Source organism: Archocentrus centrarchus, chromosome 16, assembly GCF_007364275.1.
Source record: "Archocentrus centrarchus isolate MPI-CPG fArcCen1 chromosome 16, fArcCen1, whole genome shotgun sequence".
Taxonomy (NCBI): domain Eukaryota; kingdom Metazoa; phylum Chordata; class Actinopteri; order Cichliformes; family Cichlidae; genus Archocentrus; species Archocentrus centrarchus.
In genome coordinates, this window is record NC_044361.1 from 30,011,829 (window position 1) to 30,031,705 (window position 19,877).

Here is a 19,877-nt window from a genome sequence, read left to right on the forward strand (position 1 = left end):
AGAGCTATTGTGCTGAACTGTTGCATTGTTCAATACAGTGTTTATCAAGCTGCAGTCTTGGGGGTAGTGGAGCTGAACAATGAAACCAACATGGAAGTGGCAAAAACTGCTGTTCCTCTAGTAGTCACTTTATTCTGGTTCCAGAAATGTGTCCGTCCCACACATACCACATTAAAATACCCAACTAATCAGCAAGAACAGAATCCGCCTATTAAAAAGAAATGCTTTTGCTCTTGTAAAGAGTTTAGCCTTTCGTGGCAGTAACGGATGATTACAACATGGATATGGTGACCATGAGGTCACCTGCTTGGACACTGCTTCTGGAAGCCTCAACTGTTTTGCTGCCTCCATTTTCTTGTTTTTATTTATTTATTTTGTCATTTATTTTTTGGAGCCATGAGTTACCATATTTGGATAAGAGGGTGGAGTGCTCAGTTAAGTTTTTTTTTTTTCTAATGTTGTAAATATTAATAAGGGGTTCTGTGGGGATTGTCTGTCGTTTGGAGCCTGCTTCAAGTGGGCACTAGAGGAACTGGAGGTTTTGGCTTCATTTTTCAGGTCCCAAGGTTGCCTCTTAGTTTAAACAGTGAATGTCAGGTGTGTGGTCAGTTTGGTTTGTTTTTTTTTATAATTTTATTTTTATTAGTTTTCTGGGAAAAAGGTTTTACAGAACATATATTCACAGTGTCAAAGTGTCACGTTCAATACTTAAAAAAGGTAACATAAAAATTTCTGTGCAACATAGTAACATAGAACTGTTATAACTCTATTTCCCAGGGAAGAAGCCCAATGTTAATGGAATGATGAAAGTGTGGTCATTTTGACTGGCAGGTGAATGCAGAGGCAGGTAGCTGGAGCTAAGTCAGGTCAAGAAACTTGAGCTCTTGGCTGTGGTTGTGGTGTTGGTGCCATTTGGAGCATTTTGAATGCAATTATATGACAAATAAAATTTCATGCTGTGCAGTTAACTGTACTAACCACCCAACCAAGAACTCTGTGCTCCTGTTCAGCTAGTGGTAGTCCTAATGGTAGTGGTAACAACTTACTAACTATATATGATTTTTGCTTAAGTGTCCATATAACGTTCATCTCAGCAGGAAATCTCCTTTGTACTGAGAGCCTTATTTGTTACATTTTTAGAAATAAAGGCTCCCGTCCTTTCCAGATCTTTCAACAGCCTTTTGCAATTTTCAGGGATGTGATACACAGATGAGCTCCATTTCACTCCATATTTGATGTACAATAAATGAAACCAGTAATTCCTGCACATGCATTTTGTAATTGGCATAAAGCAACCCCTGAATAAACTGACAACCAATAATCAAAATAGTAGTGTGAGATATTATTTTCAGTGGACAAACGCAGCATTACCAAATAACCTGGCGTCCAATCGATTGTTGAAATCAGCTTGGCTGAAATGTTGTTCTGAGTCAGCCCACTATAGCAAGTTTCATAACAACAGAGGAAAGAGGGAAAAAAGGATGACTGGCAAGGGAATAGGGAAAAGTCTAATGGCTTGCAGTTGTATTTATGACTAAGTCACTGGGAACAGTGGATCTATTCAGCTCTCTGAATGCTAATGAGTTTCAGGTCATCTGTACAATATTAAATAGAAGAAGTGGTTATGTTCATTTGACATAAAGACCATCAGACTGTCTATGGTTTACATATAAAATTAACGACATACAAATAATATATCTACTAATATGTATGACTGGATTTCTCAGGATTTTTGCTTTTTATCCACTGATGATCTCAGGCACTTACTAGCAGTGTGTCTAATAAATTGATTTTCTATTTTTCTCCTTAGCAATATCTTTTAGATAACATAAAATATATACGTACATCAGACTTCGAATTTTCAAGGTTTGTGTTAACTTCTTTAAGATAATCTGTATACATGTCGCCTTTGATATTAAATTTTCACCTTAAAAGACATAATGTGATATACTGCGTGGTATTAACTGTCAGTGGTTTCAGGGGAGTATCTTGAGTGCTCGTGACGTGTATGAGAGTGTTTTCTGTCCTGCCAAGAACATGTTTTGGAAAAATATGCTTATAATTGTATTAGATTGCCTTCAAAGTGTACATCTTGTTTGTTTATTACTGTTTGTCCATTGATGCTTGCTTTATAGAATTTTATGTTTTTGAGTGGGAGGTTTTCTATTTTAGGACTACTTGTGAGATTCTCCTGCATGTAAAAATCATTGCCATCAGTCTGTGAAACCTGTGGTTATTTATATTCCAAACGGGATTACAAATGATCATCCCCACAGTAAAATTTGAGTGAAAATCTTTGTGTAGGAAGTTCTGAGGTGAGAGGTATCCAGAAAGTTTTTTTGGACATATCAACAGAAAAAAGAGCCAGTAAGGGAGTTTTCCAAGGCTACACATAACACAAGAGCTGGATGTTTTCTCTTCTGGTTTTCTGCACTTGTTCCCAGGATCAATGTTTTATATATTTTACATATGTTTTACATTTATAATGGTCCAAAGGGATAGAATTCATCCAGCTGCTGTCTAAACTCAATTTAGTATATTTATGAGCTGCACAAACCAATTATTGCACTTATTATATGCACAGCACAGTAGCATACAGGAGTGTCTACTGTAGACAGAAACTTTCTCAGTGCTACTGTGAACAAAAATACCAGTCAAGTAGTGGCTTATTAATAAAAACCAAACATGTGTAGTAATAAAAATATTGTTATCAGCTACTGTTTCCATCTAGGAGTGCATTTAGGGATTTCTGGACTTAAAGTGAAGACAGCTATTGGATTTGAACCTTTGATCTCCAGATAATCCCTTACATCTTAATGTAGACCAGACAAACATTTACAAGGTGATAATATGCTTAAAAGCCACACTAAGTAATACTTCCATATACAGAATCTTAATTTGATGTTTATATAACTGTACAGTACAAATCTGTAGAACTGCTGGTCTGAGTGTGTCTAACTATTCAAAGTGCCCTTTTAAAAAAGAAATCTGTTCCTTGCACTGCCTTTACCTTTGTTTTCACTACAGTCTGGGTGGGGTCAGTTTACAAATAAAGGTTTTCACACTGATATCGTAGTGACAGGCGTAACGTCCAGTTGGCTCCTCCTTTTCTGCTACCATATGTTTATGTTGACTTTTAAGCTTTTTTTATATTTTTCAAATGCAGTATATGTCAGTGATATTTATTTAAACTGGTCAACGGTAGCACACACTGTCTATTTAAAACTTGCTTCTGTATCAGTAGTTGCACACAGATGTCGAGGAAATATATCTTCATTGCGCATCTTATCTATCCAGGATTAATATTTAGTGTCAATTTGCAACAAGGTGTATTTGCAATGCAAATTCCTTCAACCTTTAATGCTGCAGTACGTGCAAGCATTGCCAGCATATCCTTCTCATTTGATTAATTCAAAATGTGACTGCCAGGAAAATGGGACAGCAGAATACGCTGTATGGTTGAGTAAAATCGAACTTATAAGCAGTGTGATCAGATGATGCGGGCACGGTAATACAGGAAGCGATGTGTTTGCATAATTTTTTTTAGTTGTTGATGTAAGAGTTATGAGTCTCTCAGAGCCCAGTGCAAACAGATAAACTGCCCTTGTTTGGAAAAGCCAAGCAAATTAGCCAAGGCAACTTACATTTGCTCTGCAGTGTATTCAAAACAGTTTTTGTGTAAAATAACATGTCTGTTATAAAGTATACAACTGTTTTCAAAACTTTTTACTATTTATTATGTTTCATTATGTGGACCCAAACTTAGGCCGTTCAGCCTGAAGTTTATCAGTCTCCATTAGCATATCATTTAACAGCACATTACAATTTTTCACTAAGGAATCATTTTTGGGAGTAAAGTGTTGGTATAATTACAGCATTCAGCATTTCTGCAGTTGGACAAAACAGTGCGCCTACATTACTGATTTAGTATGAACAAAAGAATTGTTTGACTTTGCAGCCTTGGTGTGACTCTTTGGATGGCAGTGTTCATTAGAAATTATTCACAGACTTTCATGGTTCCCAGAGGATCAAATCACTGTGACTTTGGTGGTCTGACTTTTCCTCTAGCACCATAATGAAGATTGCATTTGTGGCTTTGAGGTCACCATTTAAAAAAAAAAAAAAAAACATTTCAGCAACAGCTGGATGGACTGCCATGAACTTTGGTAAAAACATTTTCACTTCCATGTGCATTTCCACAAATATAAAGAACCTGAAGATGTTCCCTGTTAACCGATTATTCTTAACTTTATTAAAATTCTGTTAAGCAGAACACAGTATGTAAAAAAAATAAATAAAATAAAGATAATATTAATACATTCCCTGACAGCATATAACCTTGACAGCCTGCTGAGATACCCTTCCTTTAGCACCTACTCAGTGTGCCCTGTGGCCCCTTCCCATCCATCTCTCTCAGCAGCTCTGCATCATATCACCACTATCCAGACACCAGGCAAGTTATTTTGGGCAGTCCCTTTGACACCACTTTCTCCCTCTGTGCCTGGATAAAAGAGTTCATACTCCTCCTACTTTATATCCTTCCCACCTGTTGGAGCTGTCCGTCTCCTTGCTGACATGCCTGAACACATAGAGCTTCAGCATTACTTCTAATAACTGCACTTAAAATCCCCCAGAGGTGGACTGTGGAAGCTTGTGAGGCCACATGTTACCAATGCCATTACACAGATGGAACATGTGAAATGACTTGATCTCTCAGTATGTCTGGCTGCACTGGACTGTGTTTGTTTTTAAAATACACCAGCTGTCCCACTGTTCAAATATTAATGTGATATAGAATAGATATTTATTTTTGCAGCTCTTTAAAATCTAACAAAGTAGTTTTAGGTAAACACAAACATATTGCCAGCAACAAACAACTGCTTGTTAAATGATTCCTTGCCAGTCGTTTTGCATAAGCGTACGTTGATATAACCCATCTGGTTGTGGTTACCTCTTGTAAAGACTCAGACTCTTCTAATAATTCTTTTTCTGGCTGAGTCACAACATAGTTTATCTTTAGGGCACCATGGCAGCAATTTCTTCAAAATAAAGCCACAATTGTTCTAAAGACAAAAAAAAAAAAAAAACTGTTTTGGTCTTTCACAACACCCATATTCAAATAACCAAATCCTCTACTCCCGGTGCTAATAAAACATTGCAGCTTGCAAAAGAACCAGTGTCAGTGTGATTCAAGCGAGTTGACACAGTCTGTGCCAGTTCAGTAAACCGTCCAGGGTCTGCGTCAGCTCAGTTTCTACAATCCGCAACCAAATGTTAGCTTTGAAAGAAAAAGATAACTACTTGTACTTCAGTAAAGAAGTTATGCTTGCATCTGTCATGCAGTAGAAGTACAATGATGGATACCTTTACAGTATGCTGTACATACTGTAAAGTTACTATAGCATTTATAGCATTTGCTAAACTTCTAGCATGTCTCCTGTTGGCATCTTGTTGTGTCACAAGAAAATTAATTTGTGAAATATAAGGTTGGTTTTCAATAGCTGCAAATCCTTAAACACAAATATCACTGTCAAATACAACAAGTGTTTACAGTCGTTTTATTTTTGTGTTTAATGCGCGGCTCATTTTGGTCCATCATTTCACATCCAGCTTTCCCACCCTATAAATGATCGCATTTGGCCAGAAAGTGAAACGGCACTCAGCATGCCGCCGCTATCAGTGCTTACCTTTATGGTCACCGTTAACGTCAGGTTATCTGACACCTCTCTAGATGGATACGTCTCTTGTCCTTTTTGTTTTCAGCACAGCCAACCAAACGGAGCCTGAGAAGATGAGCACGTAGGCAAGACAGCTGCCCATGCCTCCAGAGGGTTCCATGACCCTTGTCCAGAACCTATTATCACCTTCTAGCCATTTCTGCCAGGCTTGAATCCTACCCATGTGTCAGCATTAGGCAAGAAAAGCGGGAACCCAATATGGAGTTTTGGCATTGGTAGTTTAATGGAAGCTCTGATTATAAACAAACTAAAGAGCCAAAAAGTTATAAAACACTGCACAGCTTTACAAGAGTAAAGATCAGTTTGTTCCTATCATAGCTAAACATGTCAACAATAGGGATTTTGTTTTTCTTCCTCCGTCATGGAGAAGAATGGTAATTGTCTGAAACCACTGTATTGTAGGGGAAAAAAACAGATTAGCATGGAACTGGCTGGGATTCTCACAGAAGAACAGTTTCTTTATTTATTTACTTTATGGCAATAGATTTGGAAATATAAGCTTAAATTATTATACTCTTATGACAGTAATTATTTACCGTAAAAAGCAAAATTAAGGTGTAACCCTTATTGTGAAATCATGTTATTTAAAAGAATGAGAATTACTCACAATATCAAAACACAGACGTCACACTGATGAGGTACAGTAAAAGTTAACCATGTAAAGTCAGATTAATAAATAAATGATTAATAAAAGTAAGCAATTAGATAAAATGTTATTTGTGTAGCACCATTCAAGATAAAATCACAAAATGCTTCACAATAATAAAAAAAAAATGCTGAAACAAAACAAAAAGTTACTTAAATAATTTAACCTTCAACACCAAACAAACTAAAATTTCCATTTCCATGCAAGTAAACTGCTTTCTCTGCTTACACTCCCCTCCAAAAGTATTGGAACAGTGAGGCCAGTCTCCCTATTTTTGCTGCAGACTGAAAACATTTAACCCAGACATGAAAATAAAATCAATATGAGACAAAAGATCAACATCTCAGCTGTTATTTCCAGATATTTATATATGGATCAGATACACAGCTTAAAAGATAGCACCTTTTGTCTGAATCCACCCATTTTTCTAATGAGCAAAAGTATTGGAACAGATCAACTTAAAATAGATAAAAGCCAATAATAAGACTTAATATTTAGTTGCAAATCCTTTGCCACCAACATAGCTACATTTTTGCATTCTTCTTTTGTGATGCTTTTCCAGGCTTACACCGCAGCCTCTTTCAGTTGTTTGTTTTTTTTTTGTTTTTGTTTTTTTTTGGGGGGGGGGGGGGGGGGGGGGGTTACTCCCTTCAGGCTCTTCTTTAGCAGGAAAAAATGCTCTATAGGGTTTAACTCTGGAGACTGACTAGGTCATTCTAACACCTTCTACTTCCTGCCCTAACGAACTCCTCTGTAGTTTTGGCAGTGTGTTTTGGGTCATTATCTTGCTGCATGATGAAGGATCCCCCAATCGGTTTGGTTGCACTTTTCTTTAAACTGACAGACAAAATTTTTCTGTAGACTTCTGAGTTCATTGTACTGCTGCCATCATGTGTCACATCATCAATGGAGATTAATGAGTCTGTCCCAGGAGAAGCCATGCAAGCCATGACATCACCTGCACTGTGTTTCACAGATGAGCTCGTATGTTCGGGGTCATGAGCGGATCCTTTTTTTTTATCTCCAAACTTTAGCCTTTAAAGGTTTATCTTTGCCTCATCAGACCATAAAACCTTGTCCCAGAATTTCTGAGGCTTATCTCTGGGCAAATTCCAGCCTGGCCTTCCTGTTCTTTTTGGTTTGCATCTTCTGATAAAACCTCTGTGCTTTTATCCAGGAAGTCTTCTGTGAACAGTAGATTGTGATGCCTTCACTCCTGCCCTCTGAGGGTTGTTGCTGATGTCACTAACAGTTGTTTTAGGGTCTTTCTTTACAGCACTTCCATTGTTTCTGTCATCAGCTGCTGTAGTTTTCCTTGGTCTACCTGTTCAACATCTGTTACTTAGTACACTGTTGATGACTTTCTTCTTCAGGACATTCCAAACGGTTGTACAGGCTATGGCCAATGTTTGCGTAATGCCTCGGATTGATTTTCTGTCAAGAGGTTCTGCGCGGCAGGCGGGATTGGACTCAGTATGCAGGACTCGACGGGCATTGAGTGAACTTGAACATAGTTTATTTAAAGCTTGTGAAAAGGAAAAATACAAATGCTAACTGGGACTGGATGGGTGCCAGGTCCAATCAAAACTAAGAGTCAAGGTGACACACAGCATGGTAAACATCGATGACGATGCAACAAAAACAGGGAAAAACTGAGGGATTACACTAGGTAATCAGGACACGTGGAAACAGCAGGGATCAACAGGTGAAACAAATGAGACTAATAACACAGGGGAAGCAAAACTAAACACAAAGCACAGGAAACATGAGACTGTCAAAATAAAACAGGAAGTAACCCAACATGGTACACGCAGAGTTAGCACTACAGAGGACTGGCACACAGAGGGAACTAAACAGGAGTCAAGACATGAGGAGATAAACCCAAAGAGAAACACAGACACAGGAGCACAAAGACACAGGAAGACCAGAACACAGGGAAATCAGAATAACAACCAAATAACTATAATAACTATTACCAAAAACAGAATACAAAACTACAACAAACAGATAAGCTAGACCATAAGAAAAACTAAGAAACATAACCAGAAAATACAACAAGAACAGAACTTCACACAAAAAAAAAAAACTCAAAACACTGGGCCACCAGCCCAGGACCATGACATTTTCCATCTTCTCTCAGCTTCACAGTTGCTTGTTTCTCACCCATAGACAGCTCTCTGGTTTTCATGTTGGTTACTTCTCTAACTATAAATGCACAGTCTGCACAGGCAAAAGCCAAATCTGAGCATAGACATTCAGTGCTATTAATTCTTGGGCAACCTGGGCAACAAAACACACCTGTCAGTCACATGTTCCAATACTTTTCTCACAAGAAAAATGGATGGCTTCAGACTGAAGGTGCTATCTTCTGAACAGTGTATTAGATCCAGGTGTAAATGCCTGGAAATAAAAGCTGAGATGTTGACCTTTTAATGTCAAACCCAAATATTTTCAGTCTACAGCAAAACTAAAGAGACTGGCCTCACTGTTCCAATAATTTTGGAGGGGCGTGTACATCTCTCCAATAAAATATCCAATTTAAAACACCAACATTCACATAAGAAAGCAGATGTCTTGGTGGAGCAATAATCCACACGCCTGTCATCTGGGGTGACCAGGGTTTGGCTCCTATATGAAATTTTTTTTGACCTTACATTCTTGTTTTCATGCAGTGTTTTGTTTCATGCAGATTTAGACAACAAAACTACTTGGTTAAGTTTCAAAAAAGAAGCTTCTCTGGGGTACAATAGTTACAAGTTATACAAGTTATCAACATTTAAAGTTTCTCCTCTATTTTCTCTGTTATCAGTCATCTAACATCATTTAATATATGATTGTTTGCCTGACGAGGAGAAACAGTAGGAAAGCAAGGATATTCACCCACCTGTCGCTTCATTAGGTACACCTGTTCAACTGCGTGTTGACACAATCTAATCAGCATTCTATGGAAGCAACTCATTGTCAAGATGACCTACTGAAGTTCAAACCAGTCATCAGAACAAGGAAGAAAGTGATTTTGAATGTAGCATGGTTGTTGTTGCCAAATGAGCTGATCTAAGAATTTCAGAAACAGATTTTCTCATAGAACCATCTCAGAGAATGGTCTGAAAATGAGAAATTATCCATTGAGTGGCAGCTCTGCGGGCAGAAATACCTTTTTGATGCCAGGATCGGAGAAGAATAGCCAGACTGCTCCAAGCTGATAGGAAGGCAACAGTAACTCAAATAAAGATTTGTCACCGCCAAGGTAAGCAGGATAGCATCTCTGAACACACAACACACTGAAGCTGCACTACAGCAGCAGAAGACCACACCAGATGCCCTGTCAGCTAAGAACAGTAGCCTGAGGCTACAATTCACACTTTCTCATCAGAATTGGACAAAAGAAGATTGGAAAAAAATTTGTCTCCAAGATTGTAATGGTAGCAACAGAATTTGACGTGTATATAAATAGCAATAACGTGTTGGTTATTCGTGAAAGTCACATATAAACATAATCCTGGAAAATGCACTTCAACTGTCAGGGGTCAGCTACTAGATTGAACTAAAACACAGAACATGAAAAGTATGAATCAAATTGTGATTTAAAGAGAAGATTTGAAAACATGTCAGACACAGAATCCAAGTTCAAGCTATACCCACTTTGATTTTAGTAACTGCATGTCAGTCATCATCATTAGCATTAGTACCAGGTGTATGCAATTACTGTATCAACTGCAGATTAGGTTTATAGGTTTTAACATAAAACAGATCTTATGAACAGCTTGAGCTCAAAATTTTTATTCTGTTAAATGAAAACAGCTCACTAACTATTATTCTCTTTGTTTCAAGAGATAGTTCCTTTGGTTTCTGCAACCAAAAACTTTCTGGCCTCAGATCAGAAGAAACCAGAACATTCTCTCCTACCTCCTGTGTCTCTGCCCCACATTCCCAGTGTGCACAGAATTTAAAAACAAAACAAAAAAAACGTGAGTTGAACGCATGCATTTCTCTCTGGTGATCAGTTTCCCCAGAGGGTTGGCTCCTTGTACTAAGTTTGGTTCTTAAGCCCCTGCTTGGAGTCGCTGCCAGTAGCTCAGACCTAAATAGACTACCCATATGATGCAGCAGGATCTTCTCATAAAAGATGAACTCTCTCTATGCACGCAGCTTGTATCCACAACCCAGCAGCTGGGTCAGTTGGAGTTACAGCTAAGAACAGTCTGTGTCAAGTGGGGGATTGTTGGTTGGCTCAAGGTTTCCATGTGAAAGTTTTTTGATGAATCAGTACCAGGGGGGATTTGGAAAATCTTGTGCTAAAAATGTAGGTCAAATAGATGACCAGTGTGAACTGCCAGAGGTGTCACAGCAAGTGATTCAGTTTATCATGGACAGCAGGTGGTAGGCTGCATGACTTCAGACTGAGGATCCTGTTTGTTGATTCCTCTCTAGACATTTTACAGCTTCAAATGCTTAATATTCTATCAGCACACAGAGGGACAGCACAGAGCCTGGCTGCCTGAGATTGAGGTGCTTATTACGGTCTCGTGGGTGTGGAACTTGACTATGGTAACATGTTGGCAAGTCTGAGAACATTTTGCTCCAGAGATACTATGCAGCAGATGTTGTGCTGTGATTCAGCCCTTTTAGAAACTGACACATGAAATTTCTGTCTGTTCTATTGTGAGAAAAAATCTTTCAGCAGAACATCAAAGACTTTTTTCAGTTTCATATCATCTAATTAAAGACAGATACAAATGACTGGATTAAAAGGGGAAGTGCCCATATCATTTTCACTTACTTCTGGAAGATACAGGGCAAAGAGCTGTGGGTTAAAGCTATAACTGTATTCTTTTTCAGCTGGGGAGGAAACTATTCCCATCCTGCATTTGTTTATCTGAAATGCACCTGGTTGGCCATGGTGGATGAGGGGAAAAACACTTTAACTTCCATCACGCTTGCACTTTCTCAAACCCAAAGGAAAAAGCCCTCAGGGCAACTAGATACCCAGAGGATGGTCTTTATGAAGGAGAGCAGGTGAGGCCGCCGCTCTCCGCTGAGCCATCCACAGCTTGGTGCAGTCCCTGAGAGGGAGAGCTTGTGATGTTGTTAACTCAATAAAAAAAATATTACAAGCTCTCCTCTCCCCAGCTGCAATCAACAGGACTGTTTGTGCGTGAGGTGAGAGGACAAAGACTTGACCTGCTTTGACACTAATGCACGCGCTGGGTAAAATTAGTGCTTGTGCAAATCCACCCAACCTTTATTGCTCCTGAGCTGTCACTCAGTGTTACAGGCTGTCAACGGTTTCGCTTACAGTTAGCGTTCCACGGGATCACTCGTAACCTGAGAGCATAACCAGTAGACGGGCAGCGTATAAAGTGGCTACATATTCCATCATAAAAAGTGCATATATCACATCCTGACACCTGAGAGGTTGCTCTGTTTTTTTTCCCTCATTGCTTACCTTATTTTCACCCTCTGGTGGTTTGAGAGATATATACAAAGCCATGGGAGAAACTGAAATATTAAACAAGGGCTTATGCAACCATGGTGTTCAACTAAAGTTCATACTCTAAGCTTAGTGTATCAGTTTAGCATAGTACTTTATTTAAAGGGCATTTCTAAAGCAAGGAATGCAGACTTTACAACTATGAAACATATATGGGTAACTGGCATCATATAAATTATATTTATTTGTTGATCTTTTCCTGGTGGCAGTTAAGATTATCTTCTTAGCTGTAACTTAATAATAGCAATGAATGTGTGGCATATTTTATCTTCTGGAGGTAGACCCCTGGGGCTCACAGCCAGACCCTTAAGGTCACTGTGGCAAATGAGTAATACAGAGAGCCGAAGTATCAGAGTTCAAATTTCTTATGCTGTCCAGGCAAACACATCTAACAGCTCACATAGACCTACTTCTACACTTGCAAATGTAGTGCAGAAAGTGAATATTTTAGCTATAACAGCCTTCACTTCCTTTAATATTTATTCAGTAAATAACCCAATACTACTTCTAATACTTGATAGTTTCTCTAAACGTGAGAAAGGCTTCAGATCTTATAATTCAAGGCAGGAGCACCTAATTCCTTCTGCTTTTAATATTACACAATGCTTGTTTGAATACAACAGCCCTTCTCACAGTAAATACAGTTGAATCTGATTCATTAAGTAAAGGCAGATGCCTGCTGCAGGGTTCCCATCGATTTGCACTACTATGAAGAAGTAGCAGTGCACGTTGATGTGAAACTGTTTGTTCCTGATTTCCTAAAGGAACACACTGTGTGAAAGCTCTTACAAACAAAAACATAAAAAATTTCCCATAATGAAATCATTTAGACCAAAAAACAAGATTCAGCTGCTTTTAACTGCTCCAAAAAATCTTCAAAAAAGGAATTCAGGAAATGGAGCACAACAGAGGAATGTTTTTGGAAGACCACAATGACTCACTTTTGGTTAAAAAAAAAAAAGTCTTGCCAAGCCTGCTTTCTTGGAGACAGAGAAATGTCAGTATGGCATACATTTCTTCTTTTTGGAAGAAAATCTCTTACACTATGCTGTTCTTTATAAAGTATGTGTGTGATCAACCCAGACCCGCACACATTGAATGTTGTCCTTCACTGCTCTTCTCCATCACTGATGGAAAGACATTGTTGATATATTTTATCTTTTGGCAGAAAAGGTTGTTATTCTTTTGAAAGATTGGAATGATAAAGCAGTCTGTGTTTATTCTCCACTGTCTGGACAAAGGAAGCCTCTCACTGACCCCTCAGATATAGAAGTGGTAAACTGCAGGCCTTTTCACACTCCGTATAAAATGGGTAGATAGAGGAAGGTCAAGCTAAAAGCCACAGAATGAACTCCAACAGTTGTGTCATCTTCTGCCATGTCAGCATACATTGTCTTTATAGACAACAATGTTCATGACAATAAGAAAAACTTCAAAATCATGATATACTAGTACACGCTACAGTCTCTAAATACAGTAAACCTGACTTCACAAGTTTCTTTGTCAAATGATCTGATATAATGTGATATTGTTACTGTGTCACTACTTTAAAATTTCAGTATTGCCATAGTGCAGCCCTTTTTATTTACTCATTTGTCTAAAATGCAAAAATTTCCCAGTTCAAAACCAGGAGGAGACCAAATTCCTTGGGGGGGGTTGCGTCAGGAAGAGCACCCGGTGTAAGAAGCTGGCAGATGGCTGCCCCTCCCTGAGCCTGGTTCTGCTGGAGGTTTCCTCTGGTAAAAAGAGAGTTCTTCCTTCTCCCTGTTTTTCCTTCCCAGTGTCACCAAGTGCTTGCTCACTTGGGGGGGGGGGGGGGGGTTCTGATTGTTTATGTCTGGTACCAGCCAGTGCTCTTTGGTACAGTCCATAAAACAGCACTTAAATGTTGGCTGTTGACAGTGAGATGAGACCACATGCTATTGTACACATTTGTCAGGCTTTAAGGATGACACTGAATGTAAACATAACTTTTGTTTGTTTAGAAAAGAAACAGTAGTTTCTTTCGCATTTTCTTTTCTGAAAAACATGCCATCCACAAAAAAAGTTTTTTGTTTTTTTTTTTGTCTTTGAATCACCAGGATATTACATTGTGGCTGATTTTTTTTGTTTGTTTGTTTTTAATGTAACATTTTTGTTGACGCTATGAACAACACAATTCTGTTCCCCTCCTCTGTAATGGTAAAGCTGCAGAAATTCTCAAAATTTGTGCAGGAAAAACTCAAAACCACCTGCACGGCTCGGTACCAGGTTTTTTTAATTTGCATCCAGCAACCCTTCCAACCCTCTGTTTTCTTTAAAACATCCAACTTAAGCGTTCTGCACAGTGTGTGCAGAACATTTAAACTCAAGCTCATTTAAATACTTTCCACTCTCATTAGCAGTCTCTGCTTTTGTTGTTCCATTTACTTTGGCTACATGAATGTGTCATGTAGCTGCTGCAGACTATTACCTGAATTTACAGCTGAGGTTTCTTTTAACAGTGAAGACGCCAGCAGCAACTAATATGCAGTAAATATGAAATAATGTGCCATCTCAACCTGAAAGTGACACGCAGTCTAATGCAAACATCTGTGCCACAAATTTGACTCAGGTTTGCCCCCTTCCGCTTCACATGTTTTGCATACATCTGCTACATCCCTTTCATGAGAATAGAGGTTGGCCCTGCACACAGGCTTCTTTCAAGTCTTAAACATACAGAACCCATCGCAGTTGAGGAGTGTTCAACAGCTACAGGCTGTTTGGTTCCTGGTTAATAGGTCTACCAGTGTAGCAAAGCTCCCTCCTTAAAGGCATGTCAAGACATTGCACCAGTTGCTGGTGAAGAAACGGAAAATTGTGCTTATTCAGTTTTATGCCCAGATATTTGCAGACTGTTTAAAGATTGAATGCAGTCACCAGCTGGTCACAAGCCCTCTTGTCTGCTTCTGAGGGATGCTGAGTGATTTGCAAGAGCATTGTTACAGGACAACATGCAAGTGCAGCAACAGATGCATTAAGCTACATTTACGCAATCCAGCATTATTCATCATATAAAGTCATTTTCTGGAGTCACTGAAAGAATCATAAATAATTCAATAATTCATTCTATCAGCTAAGTATATGTCTCTGAAGTTGAAATGAATGGAGTATTGTAAGAAGAAGTGCTGACTGCACAAGTCAAATGCTTCTATTGCTGAGAGCATAGCAACCAAATGTAGATGAAGACTGACACAAGGTAAATAGAGACCAACGATCTGTAAAGAATCCATTTAGTCAGCAAAGAAAAGAAAATCTGGTATAAATAATCTCTTTGGAAGATGTACTCATGCAGCCCCTCCTGCTAAAACTGGCTTTAAAGGTGCCTCAATAAAACTCTGGAAAGCTCTGTGTTGACATTTCTTTGTCAATCAGCTGATATTCAAGTTGATAATTTTCCCTGTTATGCTGAGATTTATTTTCTTTTCCCCGCTCTGCTCTAAATCCTCCTATCCTATTGAGAGAAATTACTAACAAGGGACTAGCTGTGGTTTGTTAGGACAAAAAGGACAGCAGTGACTTTAATTAATGTCGCATGGCTAAGTATGATAAAACTAAATGAAAAATAACTAGCAGTATTTAACCACTGGATGGTTCTGATATGGAGCTCCCAGATCCAGCTAATGAGCCAAGAGATATTGTTCTTCGGGTAGTCTGGTAAAGTTTAAAATCTGAAAATAGTTTGGCCAGTTGATTTTTTTTTTTTTTTGTTGTTGAATCAATGTCCAGAGTGGCAACATTTATTAACCACAGCTGCTCACAAACATCAGATGAGGTTAGTTATTGAGTAGCAGGCGCTTCACCATAATAAGATCAGTTGTGTAACTGTTTTTCAGTGATTCAAAGCCCCTGAGAGGAGCCTCAGGATAAACAACTAATGAGTAAGGTCTCTGGGGAAATCATTATACTGTATCTTCCAAGTGTGTCACACGATCACATGGAAATGCACCAACTACAGCCAAATGCAAGAGGACTGAAATAAATCCTTTTGAAGTGTTTGGGATTTTTTCTTTTCATAATGGAGACCAATGCAACCCTGAGTTGATATATGTGGACCAGTCTTTTAGTTATGTTAAAACAAGAGTAATTAGTAGCTCAATGGTAAATCATTAAGATGTGTGTCATGTTTGACTGACAATACTATGCATCAGTAAATGCATTATGTGTAAACACATCAAATTAAATGAATGAGTTCTCTGGTCAAGCTTACAAAAAATCATTATCAGTATCAGTATTCGTAAGACAAGATGTTTCCAAACTGTGCTTTTAAAACATGCCCAAATTCCTTTAACATTACTAAATGGTAAAGTTAACCAAAAAGCCAAGAAATGCTCAAATATGGACTTGGAATCTGAAGAGAAGAAAGGGGATATTTAAAAGCAGAGATGATGGAATGCTTTGTAGCCTAACGGGACTCCAGTCTCCATTCTACATGTTCAGACAAGTCATTTAACCTGTTAAACTGCATTGATTGGAACTAGTTTTTTAATGGGAGCAGGAAAAAAAAAAAAAAAGGCATTTGGGAAGCACACAGAAAGTTTTCAGTTTGGTTAGGAGCTCTTTTTCTGGGTTTGTTCCCAAATGCTGCACAATGTGCCAAAATCCCATCTGGGTTTGATTCCGTCTCACCCACTGTTACTTAACAGCAGATAATTGTCTCCAAGAGACCTATACCCCTCATGCAAAGTGCATAAGAATGGCAAAAACATATTAATTTGCCTCAGATGTATGGTAATTACAACTTTTTTTATAAATTCAATTTATGAGATGTAATTAAATGTTTTAAGTCTCATTGACACCTAATTTGGCATGTGCAGTTGGATATTTAAATATAATTTTGCTTTATTTAGGAAAATTATTTTTGTTTTAAGACCAAATAAATAGCTTACATCCATAAAGAATTGTGATAGAAATGTTGCTGGTGGCTGTTGGAGTCATGCAGACTTATAGGTGTAATAACATGCTGTTTAGCAGTTTTCCTTTGGTGGATGGTGGCATTCTTAAAAAAATATCTCAGTATTATTGTATACTGATTTAAAGTGTTTCCCGAGTTTCTTTCTAACTACTTTTTCAGTCATTATATTTAAATATTTAAATGATGAAACTGATAAAACCAAGTGTCTAAAGGAAACTCAAAAAGTAGGATTTGTGAGTTTTCTGTGAGTGCAATCTAGGAACCCAGCAGCTAGAAGAGCCAATAAACATTTTCTCATTATAGTTATTTACAGAGGTGGAAAGTAACAAAGTACAAATACTTTGTTACTGTACTTAAGTAGATTTTTCAGGTATCTGTACTTTACTTGAGTGTTTATTTTTCAAACATCAAACCGATCTGAGGCTAAATGAAGGAACCAGAACACACAAAAGCCAAACCTCCTGGAGTAGCCTCCATCACCGAGGTTTATGACATACGTGAAATGATGAAAGAGGCAAAAACATATAACTTACCTATCATTTAATGCACTGTGCTCAGGGGTTACAGTGGGCTGGACCGAGTGCAGATGTCAGTAAGTTGTGGTCATGGTACTTCAGCATCTAGCTAGCGCTACTGAAGCGGAGCAAGCATAAATGGAGTAACATGTTGTGTCAAATGCAAAGTTTCTATCAGCTCAAAAAATATCAGCAAACAAACAGTGTTGGTGTGCAGTGTGTCACATAGCAGATGTGCTAGCTAAAAGCACATCTGCTGTTTCCCAGTAAGAGAGAGAAGTTCACTCAGAGATGTAAGAAAGAGGAAGCATAGAGGTTATATTTAAAGGTGAAGACTGCTCAGTAACATATGATAAACTAGACATTTAAAGCCTACATGTAATATCATATGATGTGAAGTTATGTTTTGTTTTTGTTTTTTGTCCTGTAAACAAACTGAGATATACTAATGTTTTGTTATTCAAATGTTGCATGAAGATACTGAGGTTTAGTAAAGGATAAACAGGTTGGTTTGATGTACTGTATTTACAGTAAAACTCAGTGCTGGACTGCTGCACAGTGTCTGTGTTCATGGTCAGAGTTTGGTTTAGTACATCATGTGTAGCAGAGACGAGTTTGAATTTAAGCTTGTGGTGGTTAGATTCATTCATTGAATTCAACCTTTATACAAACAGTACACCGTCAGTGTAGGGGGATGAAAATCAGCCAAGATAGCTCCTGAAATACTGGGTTACATCTTGGTGAATTTACTTCATGCACCAAGAGCAGTAAACCTCAGAGCAGCAGCAGCAGCTGATCACAGCCTGAACCCAAAGAAAATCTACTTGAGCTCACAATAGAAATTATAATGATTGTTCTCCCCACGCTGAGCCACTACAACTGATCTTAGTGTTCCCCCACCTGCCGAATCCCACTTTAAGACTTTACTAATATTTGTGTTTATGTGTGGAGACAGAGTCACCCTCTACAGTGTAGGTTCAAGATGAGTACATTCATTAGAATTTAGGTTGGAATAATATTTGCATTCTCAGTTTTATACCATTTTGTTATTACATTAATATAGCAGGTTCAGTTTGTTTTACACAAAAATAGCTGGTAGAAACATCCTTCAAAATTGAATCCGTACTTCAACTTTTACCACAGTATTTTTTAACACAAGTACTCGTACTTCTACTTAAGTACAGAATGTCTGTACTTTGGCTACCTCTGGTTATTTATTGAGAAAGGTCAACTTTTTTTTTTTTTGTTTAACCAAAAATCTGTTTTTTCCAGAACTCTAATCAAATTGTTTTTGCTTAAACTCAATTAAACTCCACAGACGTCCCACCGTCAGTTTTCCCCTAAACACGTCATAATCTACTCTCATCTTCCATATTTTCAAGAAGTCATGCAAAACTTATTATTTTAGAAGAGCACTTTTATAGAAGGAGCAACGTGTGTGTGTGTGTGTGTGTGTGTGTGTGTGTGTGTGTGTGTGTGTGTGTGTGTGTGTGTGTGTGTGTGTGTGTGTGTGAGTGAGAGAGAGATCTTGGGCCTTTTAGTGTGTTTTAGTTCTCTATGCTTTGAAAATACCCCATATTTAAAATGTATTCCATCCATCCATTTTCTTCTACTTATCCAATTCAGCGTGTTGCAGCGCTCATGTTATGACGAGCATAAGCAACAATGATTTTCATCGCACATGCTGACTGAAATGGTGATAAAATGGAAGCACTAAATCCTTGGATCCTCAATACATGTGCTGTATATATCTCTGGACAGACAGATAAACTCTTTTCTACTTCAAGACTCTGAAGACGTTGTCAGCTTGTCCACAGGTTTATTGAAGACTCAGAAAAGTGTGAAACTAAAACACATGAAAACACAAATCAGTTATATACTAATTTCTCTTAACGTACGTAAGCACAACAGAAATACACACAATTACATAAACTGCATATCTTAACATCACTGTATCTATAACCTCTTCGGTCTAGAAGATATGTTAACTTTATCAACTAACAAGTTTAAACAGTTATCATAGCTTGTTGACACACTGAACAATGTGCTCCGGCGCTAAGCCGTTCCGATCCGATTTCCCGTTACCGTCAACAAAATACACACTCGTTCCAAAAAATACACATCTCAAAATAAAGTTGTCTTAGTGTAAAGCGTACATACCCAAGATGCAATCACCACGCCTAAGATGAAAGGCAGATGTTACGCGATACTCTTACATGTGGTATCACAACTCCATGTTTCTTCCGTAGCCATGCTCTCACTTCCTGAGTTAGGTCACATGACCGGAAGCTCCGTAGCTCTCTTAAAGCGACAGTACAAAACTGAACTCAATACATCATGCACTAACGTATTCCGTTAATCGTGTAACAGAACACTCCCCGCCTGACGTGGTTACACGTCACCCAAACAGTTATCATCTTAACTAATACAAACATCTAAACATCAGGAGGAAAAAGAAGAACTGTCTCTGAAATAGGTCTAAGAAAGAACGCGTTTCCACCAGGTTTCATGGTTTTCACTTCCACCTGGCGTACTCTTCCGTCCTTACTCGGAA